The sequence below is a fragment of the Halyomorpha halys genome, unplaced genomic scaffold (genome assembly GCF_000696795.3).
Source record: "Halyomorpha halys isolate HHAL.00 unplaced genomic scaffold, Hhal_1.1 Scaffold1177.1, whole genome shotgun sequence".
Taxonomy (NCBI): Eukaryota; Metazoa; Arthropoda; class Insecta; order Hemiptera; family Pentatomidae; genus Halyomorpha; species Halyomorpha halys.
In genome coordinates this window covers 213,996-221,144 of record NW_027114829.1, presented here as the reverse complement: position 1 = coordinate 221,144, position 7,149 = coordinate 213,996, and the positions used below count along the sequence as shown (strand labels likewise).

Genomic DNA, 7,149 nt, shown 5'->3' with positions numbered 1-7,149 from the left:
TATATATATCCCTATAGAATATAGAATGATAACCAGATGTATGACATTGTATAATAATAAAGTAGTTCTCGGAGTATAGTATAGAATATAGTAACAACTAAATGAAAGGTTACACAAAATTGTTATGAGATGGGAATATAAAATAATTTTCTACAGCAGAAATATCTTGTAATGTTACACACAATGTTGACAAGTGTTTTCAGTAGGGGTATTCACATCTTTAGTTTAACATGTAAAAGATTGTAAAATGGAACTTCTATCTTTTAGCATGTTAAAACGATAAAACATTTATCACAATTGAGAGTCTGTTGATAGGTATGCTAAATTATGTCTAATGTCCTTTTGATAGGTTAATTGATCGTAATTCGTGTTTGCTTTGCTTTTTCGATATTCTGAAATCTAATAAAGTAGTAGATAAAAATAATGATAAAATAATAGAGAAAGCAAGTAACAAGTGAGGTGGAAAAAAGATGATGTGGCGAAACTGTTGAAGATAATATTATCTTATGATATATGAATACCCCTAATGAACAGCTAGGTGAATGACAAACTGATTACTGATTTGAATTTGGGCCATGATGGTTAAGGTATATATTCCTAATGTAAATAGTTTAAAACAAACTGGGCAAAGCTATACGCAATTTTTTTTTATTTTTTAAGTTGGAAGATTGCTTTTTCTTTTTATTGGTACGCATGAAAAGGCCCTTTTGGTGGAATCAGTCATATTTGATCACATACGTTTATTTTGGAAAGTTCATAATTTAATTAAAATGTTTATTGATAACATTATCAAAGTCAGAAAACAATATATGACATTTTTTTTACAAACTTAAATTAAGATATGAACAACAATCAAAACAGAGCATGCATTACTTTCGATATCCCAGCCATTAAATCTCTGTAGGGACGAGTAATAAATCTTGGAAGAGATAAATATATTATATTTTCAATTATTGCTAAGGAAATAACGAAGGAGCCCGAAGGTACGCATGAGTTATGGGAAGTACTGCTGACGATTCAATCCTCCAATCAGAGGTCGGGGCTTAAATTGGCCGTTAAAGCAGAGCTACCACCCGAATGCTCTAGTGAACGATAAAAATCCCTCATTATCGGGCGGATTTCCAGAGTGAAGTACACATAAGGGAAACGTATTTATTAGTGTCAACGTTTCGGCCAGAATTTCTAGCTTACATCAGGTTTAAGAATAAAAAAAACAAGGTAACTACCATTATAAACAGAAGAAATTACAGGTCGATTACAAAATAACTAACAAAATAAATACATAAATAGAGAAAGACAATGTTTGGTCTTAGTAATATAACAAGATAAAGGCTTTATGAGAAAAAGTAAGAAAGAGAAAAGATGAAAAATCTCTGAAGTAAATGTACGAACGAAATAATAATCATTTAAAATTTAAGTTATGAAAAAATGGGAAAGAAAACGTATACCTAAGCAATTAAACATGTTAATAAAATAACAGGATTAAAGAAATGAAATATATATTTATATTAGCCACAATAATTAAAGAAATATGAATATTAATGAGAAAATCTAGTTAGTAAATATATGTAAAAAAAAATGTTTAATTAAAATTTTTAAAAATATGAGAAAGAAAATATATGTAATTCATGAAATATGTAACTAAAAGACTAATATAACTTCATATTTTATTACTTTTATTCCTGTATTTCAAAATTCCATTTTGTCCCAAAGCCTGGAAGAAAGTCCTGATCCGACCATTGAACAAAGTACCTTCTCCTTCTTCAAATTCCGACTTTCGGCCCATATCCATTTTATCTAATTTGGGCAAGTCACTAGAAAGATTAGTCCACTCTCAACTTAATAATTTGCAAAAAAACTCTCCTTAATCCTTTCCAATCCGGTTTTTGCTCTCAATATTCCACACAATCCGCTTTATTAAAAATATCCCAACAATTAGGAATTATCCATTTCTTTTTTCATTTCTCGAAAGTATTTGACTAAGTTAACTCTTAAAATCCTCCTCAATAAACTTCAATACCTTTCCTTGTCAAATAGTGTCCTAAAGTGGTTCCTCTTCTTCCTGACCATTGTTCCAAAACAGTCATCATTCTGGACAAACCTGTTTCCTCTCTCGTTCTTCGGACACGAGGTGTTCCTCAGGGGTCCTCAATTACACCAACCCTCTTTTCCATTTATATTAACAATTTTCCTGATTCTATTGACCACACACAATACCACTTATATGCAGACGATCTCCAAATCTATCTATCCCTCCATCACTCCGAGGTGCTTGAGGCCATCCAAAAGATACAAAAGATATTGATAGTATTAATGCATGGGCGTTAAACAATGATTTGAACCCGAATGCTGAAAAAATCCAGGCCATTGTTATTGGTTCCAAGCGCTTTCTTCATTCCCTTCCCGTACGGTTCTCTACTCTTCCTTATCAACCAACCGATTCATTTCTATCCTACAACAAAAAACCTTGGAGTCACCTTCGACCAACACCTCTCCCGAAATAATCACATTTTCCAATTCACACGCGAATCCATATCTGTTCTCAAGCGATTCCCAAGAGTCCGTAATTCCATTCCTTAGAACACCCGTAAGCTCCTAATATCCTCTCTCGTCTTCTCCCACTCTCTCTGCGTTCATCCATCCATTCATTAAACATCAGGTCCCAACCGATTGATTTAGCAAGACCTTCGTCATACGAAGAATGGAATTCTCTTCCCATCTCCATTCGCTAGTTCTCATCCATTCTTTCCTTTAAACAACACCTATTCCTTCACTTATTGTATAACTAAACCTCCGCATCATTGTTGACAATTTAGGTTGATTTACATTATAAACAGTAGTTAACCCAAGATCCCAATGTAATTTCATTTTACTTACTGGAAACTTATAAATGCTTGCCAGACAAAAATTGTTACAAGTTGTTACAAAATAATGGAGAGAATGGTCAATAGAAGATTAATGTGGATCAAAGAAAAACATAACCTTATACAATAATTCCAATCGGGATTTCGATAAGGCCGATCTACAATTGACCACTTGATAACATTGGAAACAGAAGCACAATATGCTTTTATTAACGGTCAACAGATGATAGCTGTATTCTTTGATATGCTGAAATCATTCCAATATTTTACAGAAGCTGTCCTCTATAGGAATCACAGGGCAGATGTTCTCATTTATCAGACAATTTTTGACAAATCGGCATTTTATGGTACGAGTCGGATGTGAACATTCTAAGAAATACAGGCAGATTAATGAGGTACCTCGGGGATGTGTCCTGAGTCCCACTCTATTTTCTCTGGCTATAAATGAATTAGGACTCAATTTGCGTAGGGGAGTTAAGCCACTTTTGTTGCCACAATCTGGCAATCTTTTATCGATCAGGTAGTATTCATGATATTCAACTTAAACTATATGTCGCAATAAATAGGATAAAAAACTGGTCATATACTGTCAATATTCAATTTTCCATAGACAAGACAAAATGCCTCCACTTCAGTAGGAAACGAAATACACCTCAACCACCTGATCTATTTCTAAGAAACTCCCTATTACCATAGATTTTAGGCCTAACATTCGATAAAAGACTAACCTGGCAATACCAAATCTCTGCACAAAAAAAACTAAACATTATCCGTTTACTAGGCCGTACCTCCTGGGGTGCCGATATAACTAGCCTACTTAAACTTAATCAGATATTAATACGCTCGAAAATGGACTACGGCTGATTCGTCTATGGCTCGACTCGTTCCCAAGTGCTTGCTAAACTAGATACAGTCTATCACGCCGGAATCCGTATCGCGACTGGAGCATTTCGACCAAATCCCAGCAGCAGCACTTCACTTCTGTTTGTCTTTGAACCACACCAACAATACAATAATTACAGATTCATTAAGCTCGATAAAAGGTTTAGATTATATGTATCCAGAGCATCCGAAAATTTCCTGCATCCATTTTTTCTTAAGTACTTTACACTCACCTCCAAGGGCACATTGGCAAGAAACCGCGGACACGAATCTAAAATTTGTCGACCAAGTATCACCAAAAACAGACAGTGATCCAACGTGGCTCCTCTTATAAGTTGAATCTGATCTCATAGTCTTTCAGATGTGCTTGTTGCAACAAATTAAAAGTTTAGAGCATCACAGTGTCGGAAACGATGAACAATTCTTATTGTTCTATTCTTGAAGGATGAATCTGGTTGATATTCAGAGAAGTTGAGAGTGGATCAGTATAAAAGGGATTTTAATTAAACTTATGTTAAAAGTTTTTTTTTTTATTATATTATGTTGTAATAGGGATTTAAAACAAAAACCTTTGTTTCTAAACAGAATCATTATCTTTGTTTTGGTTAGAGTTGAATTTACCTTTTGTTAGAATTTTTAACAAGTTTTCTTCTTTGTAACGGATAATTAAATTCAGAAGTCGTCTTTCAGATATATAATAGTAGATTCATGTAATCCATAGCTTGTTTTGATATTACTGTAATAAAAAATGTTTAAATCATACGTGTTACAAGGAATTAATAACCATGTTAAACATTAACTTGTTGTTTATTTAACATAATTTATAAATAAATTTAATAATATTACATTCCGTATTTTAGTTGCCTGCAGATTGCTTATTAGCCGGTAATTAAATTTAACCAAAGAAATATTAAAATAAATTTCAATTATTAAAATGAGACCATAACCAATAATCACGTCGTCATTTTTTTATGGTATGTTATTGTTGATTTGTAGGGCCTGGCACTCCACTGGCAAAATAATCAGTATAACCTTTCTGCCTCCAGCCAATTTAAAAGCTGAATGCAGTATTGAGCGCCTAGAAGAATGCACTTCTGTATGCAGCTGGGCACTCATTATCAATCTATTGTCCACTCTGATGACCTCAATGGGCTAGAGTAGTTGCTTACTAACAATATATTGTTATTGATATTGTTAGTAAGCAGTTTAAACGATAACTGATAAATTACAAAAAATACGGGAGTATTCCGATTTTAAATTTAAACAAAACTCTCATCGAGTTTTTATAGTTTACTCACAATTAGGTACCAAATCTATAGCAGTGATATTTTTAGAAATCACATGAAATAAATTGAATAATAATATGTAATAATGAATTAAAGAGTTGTTATACAATAAAAACGCTGCGATGTAATGCACAAAGATTTACTATACGAATTAATAATTTTATTATATCCATAAATAACAAATAATAAAAAATCTAGTTAGCCCACTCACTACATTTTAACAGCTTTGAGTTCGAATTCTAATAAAAAATATTTTTTTTAATGTACCATCAATGGTTTTGGTCTTATTTAGATCTGTATAGGCAATATAATTATCAAGCATTTGGTGATTATTCGAATGTTATAGAGTAAATGATTAAATATTTCACACATTAAAGACAATTTTGACATTTGGCCTATCTGTTAGTACTATAATTATTCTGATCTATTAGTTTTTTTTTTCTAAAAGTGTTAAAAATGCTTTCTTAGAGAACAGAATAACAGAAATAAAAATTAAAACCAATAAAATTAACTATAACATTATATTCATTAGTTTTATTTACTATTCATTTTATTGAAAGTAAAAAAATTATAAAATAAAATAAAGGGAGCTGCTTAGACAATAATTTACAACTTAAATTAAAAGAAAAAAAAAAGATTTTTAAATTTTACATTATATTCTTCAATCATATATAATTATTTTATTTTAATTAATTTCTAAAAAAGGATTTAGTTTTTTTTAATTTTAAATATACCTAATATTTTTACTATTTTAAAATTTCTGTTAAGAATGTTTAAGGTTGTAGTACTAATAAAGAATTACCTAAAATATGTTATAGGTTATGTTGAATTTGAAAGTAATTTACAAAAAAAAAATGCATATTAATTTATACATTAAGTATAAATAATTATTTATTGTTTGGCCCATTTATTTGAATAATCAATTTATTTTTTACCTATATTTTTGAATAATAATTTAAATTATTTTCGATTTATTTCTTGAAAAAATTATTATTTCAGGACATAGAAATTTTTTGCAAGAGGAATTTATAAATTTATAATGATATTATAAGTCATTGGATGTATACATTTATTCTAAACTTTAGAATGTTATATATAGATGTATACAAATTAGAATAAACCGGATATTTAAATCATATAACGCATTCCAATGACATCATGAACTTTATATAAAGTTTCCTTTGGTCTAATAACAGCAGTGATTATTCGAATTTGGTATATCTTATAAATGTTTAATCATTAAAATGATTCACCATATTTATTTACTATCATATAAACAGAAATAGTAACACACTACCATAGATAAGTAAGCTATATGTACCAAACTGTTAGCAACTCCCTGATAATAAAGCTGATCTATAATTTTATTTTTTCTAAAGGAGATTAATTGAAAATAAAAAAATACTGTAAATTTTCTTTATTTATTTCGAATTGGGTGTTTAAAAGTTACATTTGATAATAAATTAAACAGGAAAAAAAGTACCCCTGGTGGGACTCGAACCCACAATCCCCGGTTTAGGAGACCGATGCCTTATCCATTAGGCCACAGGGGCTCTTGTGTAACTCAATGAAACTATAGTATTTAAATTTGATGTATTTAAATTTATTAGATGTATATTGTAATTATATTTTTTTCAAAGCATTTATTATTTATGCCAATCATTTTAATTTACACATTGGAATTTCATGACTTAGTCGTATTTTGTAATTTTTAGCACTACTATGCCAAGGTTCTTTCATCTTCCGTTAATTACAAGTTATAAAAATTAGTTTTTAATTAAAGTCATTTCTTATATTAATCGATAAATCATGATTTATATCATTGTTTTTCTTCCGTTGGATAAATTCAACCGATGAAGTAGGCCTGAAGGATGTAATTAAAAAGCTTTTTATTAACATCCCAAGTACCCTATTAGAGACATAATGATTAAATATTTTCAAGAAAATTATACAAAGCAAAATATACTTTTTTTTCCTATTACATTATACATTAAATAAAAATAAGACTTAGGAATACAACGTAGTCTTTTGAGAGGGTAAAAGATATTTGCAGCAATATGTATATAACATATTCCGAAAAATTTTGAAAGCAATAATATTGTGAAATATTTATTTAG

The 7,149-nt window shown here is 30.0% G+C and overlaps 1 non-coding gene across 1 annotated transcript; it reads right to left on the bottom strand.

The window, feature by feature from the left end:
• Positions 1-6,512: 6,512 nt before the first annotated feature.
• TRNAR-CCU (transfer RNA arginine (anticodon CCU)) lies at positions 6,513-6,585 on the bottom strand. The gene has a single exon. It is a non-coding gene; the product is annotated as a tRNA-Arg (tRNA).
• Positions 6,586-7,149: the final 564 nt, after the last annotated feature.